General features: G+C 39.8%; 1 pseudogene; it reads left to right on the forward strand.

Moving 5' to 3' along the window:
* Nucleotides 1–23,165, forward strand: part of LOC127210131 (zinc finger protein 431-like) — a 97,715-nt pseudogene extending 74,550 nt beyond the window's left edge.

Here is a 23,165-nt window from a genome sequence, read left to right on the forward strand (position 1 = left end):
TACTTAAAGATCTTTGTATATTGTATATTGATACAAATTGAGGTTATAATTGGTTACATTGGTATAGAACTTTTCTACATTGATACAAAATTAAGGTTTTATTTTGGTTACAGCATACTATGTATCAGCTGTTTTCAATGGATTATTCCAACATAATTCATTAATGAAATGTGAAATTCTAGTCCATTTGAAAGCTGCAATCAGCAGGCCATGGTGGCACACGCCTTTAATCTCAGCACTTGGGAGGCAGAGGCAGGCAGATGATTGTGAGTTTGAGGCCAGCTTGTTCTGTCTAGGGCCAAGTCTAGGACAGCCAAGGCCACATAGAGAAATCCTGTCTCGAAAACAAAACAAAACAAACAAACAAAAACAAAAGAAAAAAGAAAAGAAAGAAAGCTACTATCACAAACTGTTTAGGATAATTAAGAAATGCAAACTAATAGTAAATAAAAGTTGTGGTTTTGTTAGGTACTAGCTTGATCACAGGTATTTTCTAAGTTAATCAGTCATTATCTAGCTAGAAATTAGTAGTTCATAAAAACTAGAAAGAGGTAGATGGTCTTCAAAAACCGCAGAGATATATAGAATATGGCATTTAAAGATGTTTTATTAATAAGAGAATCTTTCTTTTTAGACAATGAGACATGTTAGCTCCTGGCAGCACCCCCTTTAGACCTTGAGGAAGATGATGAACATCAAAAATTCTACTTTAGGGGATGCCGTCATATATGGCAAGCTAGCAACCAGACAATAAAATGTCCTTGCTTCCCTCTACAGACAGATTTCTATCTAAAATGTACAGCTGGATACAAAAAATTTCATTGCCAACATTTGCAAGGACAAGGTAGGTGAGTCCTTCTACCTGACTCACACAATTGTCTGACAGATATTCTGAGCCAGATGGTTGAAGATGATGCTCCAACATTATAGAGAAATCTTGAGTGACTGTACAGACAGCAGAATCTAACATTTCTATAATTTTGGAAGCTACTTACCCTGCACTTCCTATTTACTTGGATAACATTTATCCTTCTCAGGTCTCTGGTGGGGTTGAATACTAAATACTTATAGGCTTACAGTTAAGCTTAAGTTAGTTTAGGTTTTAAGAAGATGTATTGGGTCTAGAGTGTTTTTTGATTGCTAATGCAAGTTTTTTTTAATTTTTTATTAATTTATTCTTGTTACATCTCAATGGTTATCCCATGCCTTGTATCCTTCCATTCTTCCCTCCCTCCCATTTTCCCCTTATTCCCTTCTCCTATGATTTCTTCCCCCTGTATATGCTCATAGGGTATCAAGTCTTTTCTTGGTAACCTGCTATCCTTCCTCTGAGTGCCACCACGTCTCCCCCTCCTGGGGACATGGTCAAATATGAGGCACCAGAGTTCATGTGAAAGTCATACCCCACTCTCTACTCAACTGTAGAGAATGTTCTGTCCATTGGCTAGATCTGGGTAGGGGTTTAAAGTTTACCGCCTGTATTGTCCTTGGCTGGTGCCTTAGTTTGAGCAGGACCCATGGGCCCAAATCTGCCTCTCATAATGTTCTACTTGTAGGTTTCTAGGACCCTCTGGATCCTTCTACTTTGCTATTCCCCCATGCTTCTCTCATCTAGAGTCCCAATAGGATGTCCTCCCCTCTGTCCCAGTTTCCTGGTAAGTGAAGGCTTTCATGGGACATGCCCCTTGGGACAGTATGCAGATATAAGTGAGTATATACCATTTGAGTCTTTCTGCTTCTGGGTTAACTCACTCATTATGATCATTTCTAGCTCAATCCATTTATCCACAAATTTCAGGAATTCCTTGTTTTTAATAGCTGAGTAGTATTCCATAGTATATATGTAGCCACAGTTTCTTTATCCATTCTTCTACTGAGGGACACTTAGGCTGTTTCCATGTTCTGGCTATTATGAATAAGGCTGCTATGAACATGGTTGAGCAAATTTTCTTGTTGTGTGCTGGAGCATCTTCTGGGTATATTCCAAGGAGTGGAATAGCTGGGTCTTGAGGAAGCCCCATTCCCATTTTTCTGAGATAGCACCAGATAGATTTCCAAAGTGGCTGTACTAGTTTGCATTCCCACCAGCAATGAAGGAGTGTTCCTCTCTCCCCACATCCTTGCCATCATGTGGTGTCACTTGAATTTTTGATCTTAGCCATTCTGATGGGTGTAAGATAGAATCTCAGAGTTGTTTTGATTTGCATTTCCCTGATGACTAAGGAGGTTGAGCATTTCTTTTTAAGTGTTTCTCAATCATTTGATATTCCTCTGTTGAGAATTCTCTGTTTAGTTCCAAGCCCCATTTCTCAATTGGGTTATTTGGTTTGGTGGTGTTTAATTTCTTGTGTTCTTTATATATTTTGGATATTAGACCTTTGTCAAATGTAGGGTTGGTGAAGATCTTTTCCCAGTCTGTAGGCTGTCGCTTTGTTCTCTTGACAGTATCTCCTGCCTTACAGAAGCTTCTCAGCCTCATGAGGTCCCATTTATTAATTGTTGACAGTAAGGCCTGGGCTGTTGATGTTCTGTTACAAAGCGATTTAGGTCTAGAACTTGGGACTCATTGAGATAGTACAAATAGTAGAATGCTAAAAACATGTTTTTCCCCCCTGGTCCATCAGTTGATCTAGTGAGCATTTTGGACTTTTTCCTCTAAGACATGAGTTATATAGGAATGTCAGCTTGGTGCTTTCTCTACTTCTATGAGATAGCATATTTTCACCCAAGTATCTGGCTCCTGAGTCTTTATTGGTAAAATTGAATTATTAGGATTTTCATTCTTTTAAAACAACAGTGTTTGGCTCATTCATGTGTGGTTCATTCCTGCCTGCCTAGGGAGGGCCAGGAGATGGTGACAGATCCCTGAAATTGAAGTTACAAATAGTTGTAAGGTTATGGATGAACTTAGGATGGAAACTGGGTAGTCTCAAAGAATCAGCAATGTTCTAAAGTGCTGAGGTGTTTTCTATAATTGAACATGTTTTCTGTCCATGGCAAATCAGGTCACTATGGGGGTCAAATTCCCATTGCTCATTAAAGAGTATAATTCTCCTATAAGTGGGAGAATTAGGCTCAGGCATAGACAAACTCTGTATGTGTGTCACCAAGGCAATGTGGTCAGTCCTGAAAATATATATCCACAGCCAACAAGAACCAGACTCACCATGTTATAATCACATATTAGATCATACATATTCATATATATCAAGGAAGAAGTATGAAGTGAAGATCTTTGGAAGGCATGGAGGGTGGGCAAGGAAGGGAAAATGTTGTAATATATTTTCATCAAAGATCCTAAAAGTAAATTTTAATTTAGAAAATAGGAGCAAGAGATGGCTCAGCAGGTAACGGCACTGGGTGCTCACACAGTTAGGTACACCTGTGAGGAGTTTTTCTTAATTAAAGCTTCTGAAGTGGGAAGACCATCCATGAATCTGGATCTTTTGAGGCTATAAGATTTACCTTTAATCTTAGCCACACCTGGTGGCATCCTACATATATAAAAGACAATGAAGAAGAAATCTATCTATCTATCTATCTATCTTTCTATCTATCTATCTATCTATCTGTCTCTGTCTTAGAGGATACTGTTTTGACATCTTACTGAATACTGAAGTCCAGCCTAGACATCCAGCTGCTGACCTGAACTCTGGACTGAACTTCTGGATTCTTCAATGTTTAGTTGGTAGAGAGCACTTGTTGGACTAGCTGACCCTGTGAGCCATTCTAGTCAACCCCTCTCCTACAGACTGAGATTCATTTTATCATTCTGCTCATCTTGAGAGCCTTGACTGATATGGCTATGTTTTGTTTTTTTTTTAACCTTAACTCCCAGGAAGGATGTTGACTAAATATAGTGTTGATAAAAGACATTCTTCTTTGAACCATTTCTTTGTAAGTGTTCAACTCTTCCATGAAGCCTATAATTTTGATTATTATTAATTTGTCAAGTTGACTTTCAGGAAGAAAATCCTATGGGAATGGAGCCGTCATCCATCCTTCTGCTGAGAGAAAGACCTGTCACTGTGTTTGTGATCTGGTTCCTGCTTTTCTCTCAGGGTTGCTGAAGTAGCTCTGCCTTCAGGTTAAATGTACCTGAGGTTCCCTGACCTCAGCGTGAAGATGCAGAACAAAGGTTTTGTTTTCTAAAATCTCTCCTTAATTGTTACTATTGTAGGCACCCTTCCACCTGTGGGACAGGAAAATGTCTCCACTCCACACTATGGCTGTGACCTCCACCTTGCGTCCAGAAGGAAGAAAGGGGCGTGTCTGTGTACGGAGGTGGCCCCCAGAGCCCAGCCTTCAGGAAAGCAAATCTTCATTTTTGCTCCCTCCTTTTGTGGTCAGGGTTGAACTCGGTCCATATTCCCAAGATTGAGGAATTGGGTAGGTCCTACCCTATGCCTTGAAATATTTTACTAATAATTTGTTAAACTTGTAAAAAAAATGTAAATCGTGCTGTTATCTAAACGAAGGTGGCTAAGTTGTAAAATATATTTCCGGCTAAGCCCTCACTAACTCCAGACAGATGACCCATTTTTATTTTATTTTCTTATTTGTTCATTATTTTTTGTTCCCTTATCAGCTTCAGCTCTGTGTGAATGTCTAGGAGGATGAATAAGAGACCTTGGATTCAGGACCAAAGTTTAGCGGAATAATTAAGGATCTTGAGGCCAAGTGTCCTGGATCAGCCGCAGTCTCCGGCAGATACTCTCTTTCAGAACATATAATTTTAAATTTGACTTGATGACCCCACCACCCACCAAAGCTCCCCTCATCTTATGGTTTTCACCCTTTAAATATGCGATACATCTTCCCTTCAGGGTTGTGGTTCAGATCGCAAACTGAACATCTCTCTTTGCCCATAGAAAAATAAAGCCTACAGTTTTGTTTTTTGTGTTTTTTTGTTTTTGTTTTTGAGACAGGGTTTCTCTGTGTAGCTTTGGCTGTCCTGGACTCACTTTGTAGACCAGGCTGCCCTCCAACTCACAGTGATCCGCCTGCCTCTGCCTCCCGAGTGCTGGGATTAAAGGCGTGAGCCACCACAGCCCGGCTAAAGCCACGTTTTTAAGTTTCAGTATCTGATGTGAGTTTCCTCGGCTTCCACTCCAATCCAACACCTAGAAAGTGCTGAAAGACGGAAGTCTCAGCTATTGGAGGCCAGGGGCAGGGCTAGTGAAATGCCAATCTCCAAGACCAGCGCCTGTGGCTGAAAATAGTTCCAGGAATCACTGTGTTCCTTCTGTGAACTCTACTCCTAAGGGAAGTACTTTTTTCTCTCAGCGTTTACTAGCCAATCAGAACGTGCGGGAGGACTACCAGTCAAAAAAGGAGGCGGGCACTTCCCGTCTCTGGGCTCAGTTCTGAAGCTGAGGGAGGCGGGCTCTTCCGGTCTCTGGGCTCAGTTCCGAAGCTGAGTAACTGCTACTCAGATCTCGGCAGAGAGCTGTGAGGAGTCCACAGCGCATCCTGAAGCCTAGATATGGTGAGCAAGGGGCCGCTGTCTGGGGAGGAGTGGGCGGCTGAGCCTCTGGAGCCCGTGTTATGGGCTTTACCTGGTGCTGGGTCGGAAGCAGTGGCTAACGTGGTGTCGTGTGAGGTCTTTTGTGGTCCCTGCAACTACCTGCGCCCACGTGGTGGCCTCGGCGTAACTGAGCTGTGTCTGTGCAGAGCGTCGGGAACAGGGCCTGTGTGTAGAAACACACAGTGCTTTCTGTGCATCAGAAGCTGCCAGGGTACCAAACTCAGGGCGTTGTAGTTTCTCTAGTGTCACTAGAGTTTCTGCACTTCCTATTTAACCTCTAGGAGTGCGATCCATTTGGAGCTAATTTCGTAGAGGTAGTAAATGGAATCTCATGTGTTAGGTAGCGCTCCAGTACTAAGCTGCGATGTAGAAGATTAGAATTGACGACAGAAACGACTTACCAATGCTTATGGGATAGTGAGTCACATAAAGTGGAATTTAGGTAAGAGAGTGCAGCCTCTACGACACCTCAAAATACATAGTGTGTTAACCAGGGTTGGTAGAGATTAGGTCCTAAAAAAAGGCTCACTCACTAGGATTATCTACACATTTGGCTCCAAATAGTAACAAAGGAGACAAATGCTTTACAACCCATCACTAGTCCAATCCCCACACTAAAGAGCAGGGTTCTAACACGCTGCTCACTGGAGCATTACAGGGTCACAACCACACTAAGGCCTGGTGTGCCATGAAAGTCCAGTTTTCCTTTGAGAATAGCATAGTTGTGCCATATGGACAAGAAGATCCAGATGACAACTATTTGGAAAGGAAAACACTGTTGTGTTAAATGCTGTCATGGTCCAGCAAGTTTTTTCCTGAGTCCATCATGAGTGGAGAAGAACATAGCTCCTTCTGAAACCCAGGTAGATGCTTGGTAGATCCAGTAACAGCCTGCAGCCCAGGCCTTGGGAGCTTTCACTAATGCGCTGAGGTATAAAGAAATAGATAGCGCCTTCTAAAAAACCAGGAATATGCTTAGGAGAGTTTGTCATGGCTTGATGCCAGGGCTATTGGAGTGGAGGGGTGTGCTTCTGTGCCTTAGACCCCCCCCCCAGCTCTTACCACAATATAGGGCTGTGATTATCAATCAATCCAAGGCCATTTTGAGATAGGTCAGTAATGTTCTTAAGATCCCCTGTTTTACCTTTAAGCAGCATGTGTTATTATCTTCCTTCTGTGTTTATTACATTGTATGATTATTTCTGCTGTCTTCACAGAAGTGCCCCATTTCCTTCCATTTTTGCCAGGAAGTAGTATACCAGATGTTATTCTTTTTAATCGGCTTGCTTGACATGAGACCTGTCTTGTGTAAGACCTCCCCACACCAGCTTTTATCTTTTCTAACTTCTACTTTTCCAGTCTTTCTCACCCCATGGCACATTCCCCTCTGGAACTTATCACTGAGTAATAATCTGCTGCTTCAGGACACTCGGGTCCTTAAGAAATATTTTTTTGTTTCTTTAAAGGTTTTATTCATATATTTAGTATTTAAGTTAGAATATATTGTGTTAATGAATCTAGTTTATTTTATACAGATGCCCGTGTTTCCCTATTATTGTTTTTGAAATTAAAAGTATTATCTGTATTACCTGTAGGCCTGGCTAGCAATCAGTTAAGGCACAGACACTTGTTATATTTTAAAATAGCCTTAGTTAACCTGGGGCAGGGCAGATATCAATCCTCTAAATTACCTCCCTTAGGAGGGCAGATATGGGATCCTTGCCTCAATCCCATGCCATCTGCTTCTAATAATTTCTATCAAGCTGCCTTCCATCCATAATCCCAAATACTTGCTAGTGTTCTTCATCTGGATTCTCCATCCACGCCACTGGCCATGTGCTTCTCCTCCAGCTAACCCATTGCAGCCTTCCTCTCTTCACTTCAGGTCTCTCTCCTCCTGGCAGTCCTTTCTTCTTCCCAGAATTCCTTCCTCTTTAAGCCCCACCTATCTCCTGCCCTGCCCAGGTGGGATGGCTTTTTATTAAGCAAAAGGTGGGTCAGACAGCAAGCGATAATTAGCATCAGAATACATCAGATTATCCCCCAACATCTCCCCTTTTCTGTCAAAATAAAAAAGGCCGTTTTTTTTATATTCAGTAAGTACAATTATGAAAAATTACAAAAACTAATAGGTAAGACTTACACACACAATTTCTAATCAAAATGTATTTGGCAAGCTTGTAGAAAATATTATCTATTCTATTGTGGTAAGTTTAAAGTTTTGAACCTAAATCAACATCTATTAAAGCTCAAATCCAGCAACCTAAAAGTATCTATCTAGACTTAAAAGTATCTTTTTAATTTTTAAACAACTAAGCTTAATTTTAAAATTAATTCTCTTTAACCCCATCAGACTTGAGAAGGAATTAATTTAATTACCTGAGTAAAAGGGAATAGCAGGTTAGCAGCTTCCAAAATGAAAAAATGACAGAGACAGTTTACTGCCTGAACAGACACCCAAAACTCTGTAATGTTGGAGCATCATCTTCAGCCTTCTGGCCCAATATATCTGACAGACATATTTGTGAAGCATTAGAAAATGGCAGGACACCAAACTCAGAGAGTCTTATTTCCTCTAGTATCTCTAGAATTTCTGCACTTTGCATTTAAACCTTTAGGAGTGAGATCCATTTGGAGTTAATTTCCTGCAAGTGGTAATTGGACTCTCATGTGTTAGGTAGCACTCCATAAAGTAGAATTTAGCTGAGAGTGGGCTGCCTCTACAGCTCTCCAAAACACATAGTTTGTTAACCAGGGTTGTTAGAGATTAGGTGCTAGAAAACATGCTCATTCACTAGGATTATCTAGACATTTGGCTCCAAATTAAAACAAAGGAGACAACTTGGACAAGTCCATTCCTCATATTAAGGAACAGGAGTCTAACAAGCTGCTTGATGGAGCATTACAGCATCACAACCAACACTAAGGCCTGGTGTGCCATCACCACCCAGTTTTCTTCTTGAGAAAAGCATAGTTGTGTCATATGGTCACGAAGATCCCAGATGACAACTATTTGGAAAGGAAAACACTGTTGTATTGAGGCTTAGCCTGATCAAGCAAGACTTTCCCATGTGTGGAGAAGGAGCATAGCTCCTTCTAAACCCCAGGAAGATGCTTGGCAGATCCAGTAAAAGCCTGGGGCCTAGGCCTCAGCAGCTTTCACTAGAGCCTGTGGTACAGAAAAAAAGATAGCTTCTTCTCCGAAACCATGAATATGCTAGGGAGAATTGGTCACATTCTGCTGCCAGGGCCTTTTGGGAGGGGTTGCCACTGTTCTTGAGACCCCCAATTCTTACCACCACATGTGGCTGTGGTTATCAATCCCAAGGCCACTGTGGGCTAGGTCACTAATGTTGTTAAGATCCCATTACCCTTATGCAGCATGTTTAATTAACTTCTTTCTGTGCTTATTGTATTGTAGGATTGTTTCTGCTGTCTTCATAGAAGTACCCCGTTTCCTTCCATTTTTGCCTGGAAGTAGTATACCAGATATTATTCTTTTTAATCAGCTTGCTTGGCATGAGACCTGTCTCGTGCAAGACCTCCCCACACCAGCTTTCATCTTTTCTTCCTTCTATTTTTCCTGTCTTTCTCATCCCATGACACCTTTGGAACCTGTTAGTGAATAAAGATCTGCTGCATCAGGACACTGTGTACTTAAGAAATAGTCAGGATATCTTTTTTATTCGTTTAACTAAAGAGTTTATTCATATATTTAGTATTTAAGTTAGAATATATTGTGTAATTAATCCAGTTTATTTTATACATTGCCCATGTTTTCCTATAACATCTATTATATAGTCCCAATTTCTACCCCTGATTTGACATTCTGCTTCCATAATATAGTAAATGACTCTATGTTTTAATTCCTGATTTTAGATGTTCTCTCTCCATTTTTAAATAGTCTGTGCTCTTTAAAATTTCAGTCCATCCATTATAAACATACTTTTAATTAATTTATTCAGATTACATCTCAATTGTTATCCTATCACTTGTATCCTCCCGTACCTCCCTCCCTTCCGCTTTCACCCTATTCCCCATCCCCTAGGTCTATGACTGAGGGGGACCTCCTCCCCCTCTCTATGGTCATAGGCTATCAAGTCTCATCTTGGTAGCCTGCTTAGTCTTTCTTTGAGTGCCACCAGGCCTCCACACCAAGGGGAAGTGGTCAAATATGGGGCACCAGAGTTCAAGTCAAGTCAGTCCCTACTCTCTACATAACTGTGGAGAATGTCCTGTCCATTGGGTGGATCAGAGTAGGGGTTCAGTGTTTACTACTTGTATTGTACTTCGTTAGTGCAGTAGTTTGAGCAGACCTCCCTGGGCTCTGATCCACCCATCATGATGTTCTTCTTGTAGATTTCTAGGACCCTCTGGATCCTTCTATTTCTCCATATCCTATATTTCTCTTATCTAGAGTCCCAGTAGGATGTCCTGACATCTATCCCATTCTCCTGGTAAGTGAAGACTTTCATGGGACATGCCTTTTGGGCTAGTGCCCATTTATAAGTGAGTATAGACCATGTGAGTCTTTCTGCTTCTGGGTTAACCCACTCAGTATGATCATTTCTAGTTCCATCCATTTGTCCACAAATGTCGGTATTTCCTTGTTTTTAATAGCTGAGTAGTATTCCATAGTGTAAATGTAGCCACAGTTTCTTTATCCATTCTTCAACTGAGGGACATTTACGCTTGTAGGGGACGGGCTATATGGCCAATGTTTAGCCATCTTGTGAGAGGCTAGGTTCCTATTTCTCCAGTGGTCTGTCATTTACCAGAAACCAGCTGACCCTGTCGTGGATCGGCAGTTAGACACCTGTTGTGGTTTATTGTGGGGGACGGTCATTCTAAGACCCCCAAGCTACTCCTTTCTGGCTATAAACTAGCATTTCCAGTAAGACTACTGGTAAGATCAGATTAAAGGCCAGCTGCCTGCAAGCAGCAGTTCCGGGAACTTTTTCCTGACTAACCAGATCTTTTACAATTTCCCTTTCTCTCTGGAATTTCTTCCTCTTCTGTGATTATAGCAGCTGTAAAGGTAGACACCTGCTGGAACATTCCAGGGTCTCTTGTCCCCCCACTTTTCTCCCCCCTCCACAGGTACCCATTGAAGACCCCGCAGGCCAGAACATAGGCTGTTTCCAGGTTTTGGCTATTATGAATAAGGCCGCTATGAACACGGTTGAGCATATGTCCTTGTTGTTTGGTGGAGCATTTTCTGGGTATATTCCAAGGAGTGGAATAGCTGGGTCTTGAGGAAGCTGTATTCCTAGTTTTCTGAAATAGCACCAGATAGATTTCCAATGCAGTTGTACAAGTTTGCATTTCCACTATCAATGAAGGAGTGTTCCTCTTTCTCCACATCCTCGCCAGCATGTGGTGTCACTTGAGTTTTTTGATCTTAGCCATTCTGATGGGTGTAAGATGGAATCTCAGAGTCATTGCTGCAGGACTTTCCAGTGGTGAAGCCAAAAAATGGCTCCTCCAGATATTGTGTTTGAAATGGCACGTGCATACAAGGGACCTTACGTCTTCACAGATGAACATGAAGTGCTTTTGGAGACTGAAAGAACTTTAACTAAAATAAAGATTTTCAGGCTAGGGCTATCTGACCAGAGGGTAAAAGGGTGAGCTAGGAAGGCTGTGCTGTCCTAGTCATGTGATCCTTGTTCATCCAGTAGGGAATGTGCTACTGTCCTGTGACCCAGTGGGTGGCTGTAGTTTAGGAGAGATTCTGGGAAGGCCTAACAACCATATTCACTAATAGAAGGAAGCTGTGAGGGAGACCAGCAGCCATACCAGGGTGAATGTGAGGGCTACTGTACTCAGGTCAGGGGTAGCAGGCAGTTGAGCTACAGGTACTGGAATGGAATGTGAAACAGACTGTTGTTCCCTCTGTGTGGTGACCTGGGCAATGTCTCTTGGCCACTAAACTTCTCTGATTGTGGATTCCTTAGGGAGAGTGAGGCTTTGCAGCCAAGGGTGTGGGACACTGTTGAGCTCGTAACATCACTATCCAGTGTGCACACCCACATTGCTTTTGATGTGTGGGGGAAAACTGAAGGTCTGGTTTCTAGATGGTCTGACCATTGCTTTCTGCTTTTATGTTTTTCTTACAAGTTTTACAAAGAGGTTAGAAACTGTTAAAAAAAAAAAAGAGGTGATGGCTCATCCTTCAGCAACATATTACTGGAATCCGAGGGGTGGAGGCATGGCTGAGTGGGTAAGAGGACTTGTCTTTCAGAGGACCAGAGTTCAGTTCCTAGGACCTATATCATGTGGCTCTCAACTGCCTGTATCTCCACCTCCAGGGGACATGCTGATCTATTCTTACCTCTCTGTGTGCACGCACGCACGCACACACACACACACACACACACACACACACACACCATAGCCAAAGAGACATGAGCATATACAAGGCTGGACAAGGCAATCCAATTGGGTGAAAGGGTTCCATGAACAGTCAAAACAGTCAGAGGCACCCCTACCTACCTCCACTCTTAGAACTTCCACAAAAAAACCCAAGCTAAAAAACCACAGCATGTACACAGACGGCCTAGTGCAGAACCATGCTGGTTCCATGATTGTTGTTTCAGTCCCACCATCCCACCCACTTCCCTCTTCTCCCTTTACCTTTCTGCTCAGAGACAGGGAAACCGCCTTACCAGCCTGCCCTGACACACCATGTTTCATCAGGCTAGTGCCGCCTCTTCCACTGAGGACAGACATCATGATCTTGCTAGGGGAGGGGAATCCAGAGGCAAGAAACAGTCCATGTTAGAGACACCCCAGCTCTAATTGGTAGGGGACCCACAGAAAGGCCAAGCGGCCCACCAGCTTCATACGATTCATCACTCAGGATGAAAAATTTGTAGTTGCTTGCATTTTCCTGTGAATTTCTTTTTCCTATTTTCTGTAAGAGCTGAGCAATACAGCATCATTTAACCATCCCACATTTTCCTCATCCACTCTTCTATTGAGTCATCTAGGCTGTTCCCATTTTCTGCCTGATATGACTAAAGGTTTTATGAATATAGTCGTGCAAATGTCCTTGTGGTAAGATAGAGCATCTTTTGGGCCTATGCCCAGGAATGGTAAAACTGGGTCTTGAGATCTTGATTCCCAAGTATCTGAGGAACCACTGTATTAATTTTCATAGTGGCTGTAAAGTGTGCTCTCAGAGGAAAAGTGAACATGTGATCTTGTTCTTCCACATGTTTGCCAGTATGAGTTGTCACTTACTGTGTTGCTCTTAGCCATTCTGACAGGTCATTGATTGAATTTCAATATAGCATTGATTTGTGTTTCTTTGAAGGCTAAGGATATTGAACATTTTAAAAATATTTCTTGGACATTGGTGTCTAATTTATTAAGTTCCTTTTGTACTTTGTATATTAGCCCTCTGTTGGACGTGGATATCATAAAAATCTTTTCCCATTGTGTAGGCTGCCATTTTGTCTATTGCTGGTGTCCTTTCCATTTCAGTATCCTGAGGTCTCATTCATTTGTTGATCTTAATGCCTGCATGATTGGTATTGTGTTCTGGAAGCTTTCTCCTGTGTAATGTGTTCACAGGTGCTTCCTATTTTCGCTTCTGTCATGTTCAGTGCATCTGGTTTTATGTTGAGCTCTGTGATCCACTTGGAATTGAGTTTTCTGCAGGATGATAAATAATTTTCTGTTTCTTTTCTTCTCAATCCATATATCAAGTTAGACCAGTACAATTATTTGAAGATCATTAGTGTGGGGGTCTTCAATTTGATTCCATTGATTTGTATGTCTCTTTTTATGAGATGTTTTGACTATCTTTCTGTTGTACAGCTTAAAATCAGGGATGGTGATACCTCCAAAAGTTCTGTTACCGTTCAGGATTGTTTTTTGTTATTCCACACACAATTGAGTATTGTTCTTTCAAGGTCTGAAAAGAATTGTGTTGAAAATTTCATGTTAATTGTACTGAATCTGTAGATTGCTTTTAGCAGGATCGCAATTTTGACTGTGTAAATTCTATCCATGCAGGAACCCAGGAGATCTTAATGTCTTTTGATGTCTTCTTCAGTTTCATTCACTAAAGAATCTAATGAAAATTCTCTAACATTATAGTCATTCAAGTCTTTCACTTGCTTGCTTAGGGTTACCCCAAAATATTTTATATTAATTGTAGCTATTGTGAATTGTATTTTTAAAATATTTTCCTCAGCCCATTTTTCATTTGTATATAGGAGAGCTACTGCTATTTTGTTTTGATGTAATTCTGTATCTAGTCATTTTGCAGAAGATATTTATCAACTCTCGGAGTTCTCTGAAACAACTTTGGGATCTCTCATATATCCTAAGATATATCACCTGTAATTCATGGTACTTTGACCATTTCCTTTCCATTTTATATTCCCATCACTTATTTCTGTTGTCATGCTGCCCTAGCTGGAACTTAACATATTTTATTGAATAGATATGGACAGACAGGACAAGTTTTGCTGCTGTGAAAATATAAATTTCCTGTATGTTCATAGGCATAGTTAACATCCTTGGTGTGGAGTTTTTCTTCTGACATTTTCTGTAGGACTGGATTTGTAGATAAATACTGTTGAAATTTGACCTTATTTTGAAATCTTATATTCTTCATCTCTCATGATTGAAACTTTTCCTGGGTATAGTAATCTTTTCTTAAAAATATTTTCTGTGCCATTAAGCTGCTATCCTTTTGTGTTCCTATTGTTCTTAGGTTCAGACTTTTCATGGTGTCCCAGATATTCTGTATGTTTAGTGATGAGAATCTTTTCAGACTGATCATTTTCTTTGATCAATATACCCATTTGTTCCATAGAATCTTCCACACATGAAATTCTCTTCTGTCTCTTTTAGCTCTTGGTGATGCTTGCATCTCCTCTTTTTTACTTGTCTAGATTGCTATTTCCATAATTCCCACAGTTTTGTGTTCATTATTGTTTTTGGTCCTTAACACATTTATTTGTTTCATTGGCTTTCTATAAGAGATTTACACTATTTTCTTTGTCTTTTTCTTGATGTCTTTAAGTGATTGATTCAATTCTCTGAGGTCTCTATGATTTTCATAAAGGTGGTTTTAAGGTCCTTTTCTTCTGTACTGGTAAATTCAGGCTTGCTGTAACAGGATAGCTGTTGACATACTGCCCTGGTTCTTTCCTGTTGTATTCCAATACTGGTGTTTTGGCATCTGCATTTCAGGTGATTATTCATTTAAGTCTTGATTTCTGGGCTTGTCTCTTTTGAATTAGTGAGTGCTTTCTTGCTTGGCTTCCTATTTTTTTCTGGTCTTCTGAACTGTGGTATATGCTTGAACAGAGTGTCTCTGCCCAAGTTCCTCAGTAGTTATGCAGGTCTTTGTAGCCTCTGATCCAGCAGGTAGTCTCCAGCTGAGTTGGAGGTTGGACTTATGTCCTGTAGTTAAGCCCTGATTGGCCACTCAACTTGAGGGCTAGGATGTGTTGATGAGGAGGGGAGGGGTGCTGGGTCTAGGATGACTGGCCTATTTGGTCTTTTGTTCTGGTTAGGCATGAGTGTCTTCCTGAAGGACAGAGAGTCAGAGAGGTCTGCAACCTCTTGGCCAACCTCTATTTAATTTCCATACAAATATATTTCCATACACATAGAATCACCTGAAGTAGGGTGATATTGGTCAAGATTCTATTTTTCCAGTCTGACTTTTTCTTTTAAAGACTTTTGGTTAAAACTTGGCTATTTGTGCTTTTATTCATGACTTTATATCACTTTACTCTTTCACAAATAATGTTCACAGTCTTTATGGTTGTAACTCTGTAGTAACTATAGAAATTATATTCTGTCAATGTGTACTATTGTTTAATAATCCTATTGAGCATTCAGCTTTCAGTTTTAATGTTGCTTTGAAATCAGCTTTCCTGTAATAAATTATTGGCAATTTTCTTTGGATTGCAATACATTTATGTGGTAAGTTGACCATACCCAACATTTTAATAATGATGGTCATTTATTTACTTTTGTATTTATTTAGGTTTGTTATTTTTGCTAATTTATAAAAGACACTTAGCTTATTGGATAAAAATTATTATGGGGGTTGTGCAAGTTACTCAGCACTTATCGTTCTTGGGAGTACTGATTTCTAATCTCAACACTACAATCAGGAATCTCATAATTACCTGCAACTCTAGATGAAAGCGAACTGGCACCATTTTCCTTGTGTGTCATGTGTATATACATAGAATACATATATGTTTCCTTTATCATAAGAAAAATAGATACTTTTAGTAGTCACGGTATTTTCTACACTGTTTTCCCTGTGCACTCCATTCCTGGTCCAGCACACTGATCCCTGAAGGACCTTGGTAGCCACTTGAGGAAGACAGGTGAGATCTCTGTGTGCCAGCACCCCTCTTGAACAAGGATACAAGGAAAACATAGCAGCTGTAAGCTACACCTAGTCTCCTGCAAGTTCCTTCTGCTGGGCCACACACCTACGTGCATTCCTAGAACTCAGATTTCTCGAGGGACCACCAGCCATACCAGAGACAACCAGATTCTACAAGAGATTGCTTTGAGTTTTATAAGAGACTTTGGATATTTGAACAACACTGGGCTGGTATTGACCATAAGGATCTTTGAAGTTAATCTTGGGGTGACCTGAAGCCTATAGTGACTTGGGTCAATACTAGTAGATTGATTGAAAAACTTCCCAGATAGAAGTATGTATTTGAACACTTGTCTCTCATTGGTTACTTCCTTTTGGCGTGCTAACGGAGTCTTGAGTAGGCAAAGATTTCTAGAGGGAGTTAGGCATTGGGGATAGGATTTGAGTGTCTATAGCCTCAGCCCATGTCCAATTAGTTCATGGTGTATATATATTTTTTTGTGATTTAATGACAAGTCAACATCCATTTTGTGTTTCCATGCCCTCACCTCCATTATAGACTATTTCTAAATAATATAAGGTAGATTGGAATCATTTGCTTTTTACTGTAAAGCCATTTGCCAGCCTTATTTTTTAATTTTTATTTTTGTTTCGTTTTGTTTCTGAAGACAAGTTTCCTCCATGTAATTTGGCTGTCTTGAAATTAGCTCTGGAGACTTACTTGGCCTTAACCTGTCTGATTTCGCCTCAAAGTGTTGGGATTAAAGGTGTGAGATGACATGCCTGGCTTTTTTATTTTTATATTTTTGGAAGATGGGCCTGGAATGTGTGTTTGTAGGTGACAAGCATTTGCTGTCGTGCTGAACTTCACCTACATCTTGAATGTTGAACTTTGGCAGAGAGTGTCATTCTGTTTTCCCAGGTTGATGTCTATTCATGACTTTAGTACTGTCTGAGCCTCCTACATCATTGGATTGAAGGTGAAGGACATTCTTTCCTTTATTTTGTTTTGATTTATTAAAAATGAATATAATTTCCTTGTTTTTAGAAGCTCAGTAGTATTCCATTTTGAAAATGTACCATAGTTTTTTTTAATCCATTCTTTAGTTGAGGGCCATATAGGTTGTTTCCAGAATCTGTCCCTCAACAGAAAAATGGATAAAGAAACTGTGGGACATTTACACACTGGAATACTACTCAGGTCTTAAAAACAAAGCATTACACTCATTTTTCATCAATATAGAAAATTCTATACCAATGAATTAAAAATAACCTTATTTGTGAGTAGCAATTAAGGCCTTGCATTGAGGAGTAGATACAATAATCTACTTTTTGTTCTGTCCGCCCTCTATATTCCTATATCCCCCATTCTTTCTTTTCAGCTCCTATGAAAAAAGATAAAGGAGAAGAGAGACATTCCTGAGCCCAAGCCAGTTTTCTCTCTGTATAAGACCTATAATAACTTATAACCAACTCCTGATGAAAATAAGCATCTGTAGACCAAGAGAGCAAAGAGAACCCCACCCAGCTTCCTTAGAGGAAATGGGTTGTCATTCTCTTAAGGTTTCTTCAGGGCAACCCCCAAAATTGGGGAAAATGGTTAAGAAGGCCAGGGATAGCATTTGTGGTCCATTTTCTAAATGTTGGGAACTCCAGGCTTAATAGGAGTCCTGTGTGGGGCAGTCTGAAATGCTGGACCAATTGGGATCAGAAGCTTTCTACAATGCTGTCCCAGAAGCTGTTCTGTTCTGATGGGTAACAGCAACCGAGGCACCTGAGGCTGGAACAGGGAGGATGCAGGATGTCAGCATTCAGCATGCTGAGAGGAAAGAATCCTGTGAGGTCTGATCTAGTGTCAGTGTCCAGTTTTGTTGTTGCTGCTGTTCTAAAAAATAATTTTTCATAAGCATTATACAGTTCTAGCATAATTGTTTGAGGTGTGTGGGATGCACAAAACAAGTAAAGTGGATTCTCATCCAGAGTCTGCCAAGACAACGTAAGCAAGTCCTCAGTAGTTCCTGCCTCGTAAGTATGTCTGTCAGATATATTGGGCTAGAAGGCCGAAAATAATGCTCCAACATTATAGAGAGCATTCAGGGACTTTTCAGGCAGTAAACTGTCTCTGTCATTTTTTCATTTTGGAAGCTGCTAACCTGCACTTCCATTTCACTCAGGTATTTAAGTTTTATTCCTTCTCAAGTCTCTGATGGAGTTGAAGACCAGATAGTTTAGTCTCACAATTAAGCTTAGTTGGTTAGGAGTTAATATGTTTTTAGATCGAGTTACATGTTTTAAGTTAATAGAGATGAGATATGATAGATATTGATTTTCATTCAGAAATTTAGACCCAACAAGATAGGAAAAATGTTTACTTCGAGTTTGCCAAATACAAATAGCCAAACCACTATGAATGTAACATTTATATAATTCCTGATTGTCTCATGGTTCTACCTGCTGAATGTAGTTTATTATCTTCATGTACAATAATATATGTTAAAAAGGAACATAATGAAAAGTGAAAAAAACCCAAGGAGAATGAAATTTGCAGGCAAATAGATGGAACTAGAAATGATCATCCTGAGTAAGGAAACCTAAACCCGGAAAAACACCATGGTATATGCTCACTTATAAGCAGATATTAGCCACATTGCATAGGGTAACCACACTACAATACCTAGACATAAAGAAGCTAAATAACAAGGAGAGAATACTTCATTCTAATTCAGAAGGACAAATAGACTATACACCGGAAGCCATTGAAGAAACGGAAGAGGACAGGAGCCTACTATAGAGGTCCTCTGAAAGACTCCACCCAGCAGGAGATCCAAGCAGATTCTGAGACTCAGAGCCAGGATGGCGCACAGGGTGTTTATGGAAGAGTAGGGACATAGAAGGACCTGGAGGGGACAGGAGCCCCACAAGGAGACCAATCGATCCGACAAATCCAGGTGGAGGAGGGAGTGCTTCAGAGACTGATGCACCAACCAAGGTCATGTATAGTTGAAGAGTTAGACCCTTTGCTCAGTTCCCCTGTGGATCCCATAATATGGAGAGTAGGAGCTATTTCTGACAAGGACTTTGGTGCCTACTTTTTGTTCACTTCCCCCTGACAGAGTGCCCGTGTCAGGGCACAGAGGAAGAGGATACAGGCTGTCCAGATGAGACTTGATAGGCTGAGGTCAGATGAAAGGGGAGGAGATCTTCCCCTTTCTGAAGACATGGGGAGAGTGGGAGGGGACAAGGGGGAGGAAGAGAGGTTTGGAACAGGAAGTGAAAAGGAATGAGGCTTCAATTATTAAGTGAACAAAGTAAAAATTAAAAACATAATAATCGTATGACTCAATACAGCAGTTACCCCCAACCCACTATTACATAAATAAATGACACAGAAACCCTTAAAAAATGAATATGAGTCTTTTGAATGTAAGCATGCATGTTGCGTGTCTGATGCTCAGAATACTCAGAAGACAGCCTCAGAACTTCTGAACACAGACTAATTGATAGTTGTGTGCCCCCATATAAGTAACACTGGCATTGAACTCATCTCCTCTAGAATACCAGAAAATATTCTTAATTCTTGGCCCATGTCTTCTGTCCTGTCCTGTCCTGTTATATTTTTAATGACATACATATATATTGCTTACATTTTCATCTGTCCATCACAAGCTGTTTGAATACGCATTCCCTTTTGTAAGATCTTACTAATCTTACAGGATAAACTGTGACAATTCACATTTCTGAGAAATAATGAAGAACTGGAGAAAATACATGTTTTTTCTAAAGAATTGCAGTGAGACCTTCAGTGTTTTTGTCTATCTTTTTTGTTTCTTTGGTTGGTTGATTGTTTGGGTGTTTTTGATGGGTGCTGAGTGAGCACAAGGTTTTAACATATACCTCAGGTTGTCCTTGTAAATGCATTCCATAGGCCAGGTGGCGTCCAACTCAATGAAATCCACCTGCCTCTGTCTCCAGAGTGCTGGGGTTGAATGCATGCACCAATAAACCTTGTATGCCTTTGTTTTTGTTTGCTTTGTTTTGATTTTTCAGTTAGTAATTGGTTATAATTTCTGTGATGCCTTCTCATTATGGTTGGCTTTGTTTTGTTTGTTTTTTCCTTTTCAATATCTATATATCTATTAATAGGCATTTTTATTTCAAGGCTATATCCTCGAAATGACATGGCTGAACCTCCTCTTCAGTTTTGTCCTAAAATGACTTCATGATTACATAGAACTTGGGTGGCATGAATGAGTTTGGAAAGCACGTGAATTATATAAATTTACTGTCAATAAAGTATACATTGATAGTGTTGTCTGTTTTAAGCTCTCTGTTGTCCACGTCTATTGGGTATTTTAGGATGTGGTGACCTATGACGATGTTCACATAAGCTTCACTCCGGAGGAATGGGCTTTGTTGACTCCTTCCCAGAAGAGTCTCTACAAAGAAGTGATGCTGAAGACCTACAGGAACCTTACTGCTGTAGGTAAGACTGAATTTTCTTTCACTTTTTAAAATATGGGGGAAAGTTTTTCTTGGTTATTGATGCTCTGTAATTTTGATTGTGAAAGAAGCAGAATGTGGTAGAGATATAAGGCATAATTCTAAGGTTCACTGAGGACAGTAACTTACATTTTGGGTAACTGTCAATAATATTTATTTCTTGTTAATATATTTTAGGTTATAAATGGGAAGACCACAAAATCGAAGAACATTTTCAAAATTCTCAAATACATGGAAGGTGAGTTTCATGTGCCAGCTGCTACAGATGTGCCTTTGAAGACATTTGAATGTATCCTGGAAGTTTTAGGAAAAGCAACAGTGTAAATAAGCAGAGCTTTTAGTACATTCATCAATGTACCTACGTATAATGTACAATGATTAGTAAATTACACAGTACAATGTACCTCAGTGTCAAGTAGCTTATCCATGTTTACAAGGTGTTTCCTTAAGAAACAAGACAAGGATACAATGCTTTAACAGCTTCAGCACTTGCAACTTATTCTGTAGAACTGCCAATTCTTTTGTTTGTTTGTTTGTTTGAGACAGGGTTTCTGTGTGTAGCTTTGGCTGTCCTGGACTCGCTTTGTAGACCAGGCTGGCCTCGAACTCACAGAGATCCACCTGCCTCTGCCTCCTAAGTACTGGGATTAAAGGTGTGTGCCATCATGCCCGGCAAATTGCCAATTCTTTTAGTTTTATGCCCCAGGTATTGCAATAGACATATAAATTAGAAAATAAATATATGTACAAAACTTTCCAGTAGACAAGTAGTGTGTAGCAAGTCCTATGTTACACAGTAAGAGTGACTTAGTAAAGTTTAGTGAGCAGTTTATGAGAGTCAAGAATATTATTGTGGAGAAACCTTAATCTTTCTATTATATATCTATCATGAGCATAAATATAAACTGTATTAATGCAGTGTGGATAGCATTTACTTGGTACTCTTGCTTTCATACATATATTATAGGTCACATTAGATACAAGCTGTGAGAGCATAAGGGATAGGGAAAGAAGCACAGAACCTCTCTTTCTCCCAGAATGATTAGAAGGTATGATTGAATTTCCTTTTGAGAGTCTTTGTGAATGTTATATAAATGTTTACAATTAATTGAGTTTCCAACTTCATTGGGAATATATTCACCAGCCACCAAGCAAGAAAATCCACGTGACTAGAAAGGATATGGAAATTCTTTTATTTGTCCTGGTTCACTTTGCAAATGTAGTGTGAGTCAGGACATTACAGGAAAATGTATTGAATGCAATCAGTGAGGTAAAGCTGTGAGTTCTAACAGTTCTCATCAAAGATGTGAAAAACTCATCTAGAAAAGGGATATATAAATGTGAACTTTGTACTAACGGCTCTAATGTTCATAGATATTTTCAAACACAGAAAAGAACTCAAAATGAGGAGATAGCCTATGAATAAAACAGCAGGAGACAAAACCTTAAGATCTAATTCCTTTTTTCAATTAGACCAAATTGTAAAATTAAATCATGCATATAAAAAAACAACCTCGTCTATTTCATCAATGTGGTAAAAAGTATATACTTGCTATTTACCTTTACAGGAATGAAATAAGTCATATTGGAGAAACACCTTATGAATATACTCAATGTGATAAAGCCTTTGTGCATAACAATAGTCTTCAAAATTATGAAAGAATTCCTACTGGAGAAAAACTCTATGAATGTAATCGATGTGGTAAATCCTTTGTATGGCACAGTACTCTTAGAAATCATGAAAGACAGCATACTAGAGAAAACCTCTATGAATGTATTCAATGTAGTACAGATCTCAGTCATCTTCAAAAGCAAGAAAAAATTCATACTGCAGAGAAACCCTATGAATGTAAGCAATGTGGTAAAGCGTTTACATGTCTCAGTCATCTTCAAAGGCATGAAAGAGTTCATACTGGAGGGAAACCCTATGAATGTCAGCAATGTGGTAAAGCGTTTGCATGTCTCAGTCATCTTCAAAGGCATGAAAGAGTTCATACTGGAGAGAAACCCTATGAATGTAATCAGTGTGGTAAAGCATTTGCACGTCTCAGTCATCTTCAGATTCATGAAAGAATTCATAGTGGAGAGAAACCTTATAAATGTACTCAATGTAGTAAAGCCTTTGCACATCACAACAGTCTTCAATATCATGAAAGAACTCATAGTGGAGAGAAACCCTATGAGTGTACTCGATGTGGTAAAGCCTTTATAATTCACAGTACTCTTAAAATTCATGAAAGAATTCATACTGGAGAGAAACCCTATGAATGCAGTCAATGTGGTAAAGTCTTTTCATATAACAATAGTCTTCGAGTTCATGAAAGAATTCATACTGGAGAGAAATCCTATGAATGTAGTGAATGTGGTAAAGCCTTTGCTTGTCTCAGTCATCTTAAAAGGCATGAAAGAATTCATAGTGGAGAGAAACCCTATGAATGTAGCCAGTGTGGTAAAACCTTTACACGTCTCAGTCATCTTCAGATGCATGAAAGAATTCATAGTGGAGAGAAACCTTATAAATGTACTCAATGTAGTAAAGCCTTTGCACATCACAACAGTCTTCAATATCATGAAAGAACTCATAGTGGAGAGAAACCCTATGAGTGTAGTCAATGTGGTAAAGCCTTTGTAAGTCACAGTACTCTTAAAATTCATGAAAGAATTCATAGTGAAGAGAAACCCTATGAATGTAGTCAGTGTGGTAAAGCCTTTACACGTCTCAGTCATCTTCAGATGCATGAAAGAATTCATACGGGAGAGAAATATTAT

Source organism: Acomys russatus, chromosome 27 (genome assembly GCF_903995435.1).
Source record: "Acomys russatus chromosome 27, mAcoRus1.1, whole genome shotgun sequence".
Lineage (NCBI taxonomy): Eukaryota > Metazoa > Chordata > Mammalia > Rodentia > Muridae > Acomys > Acomys russatus.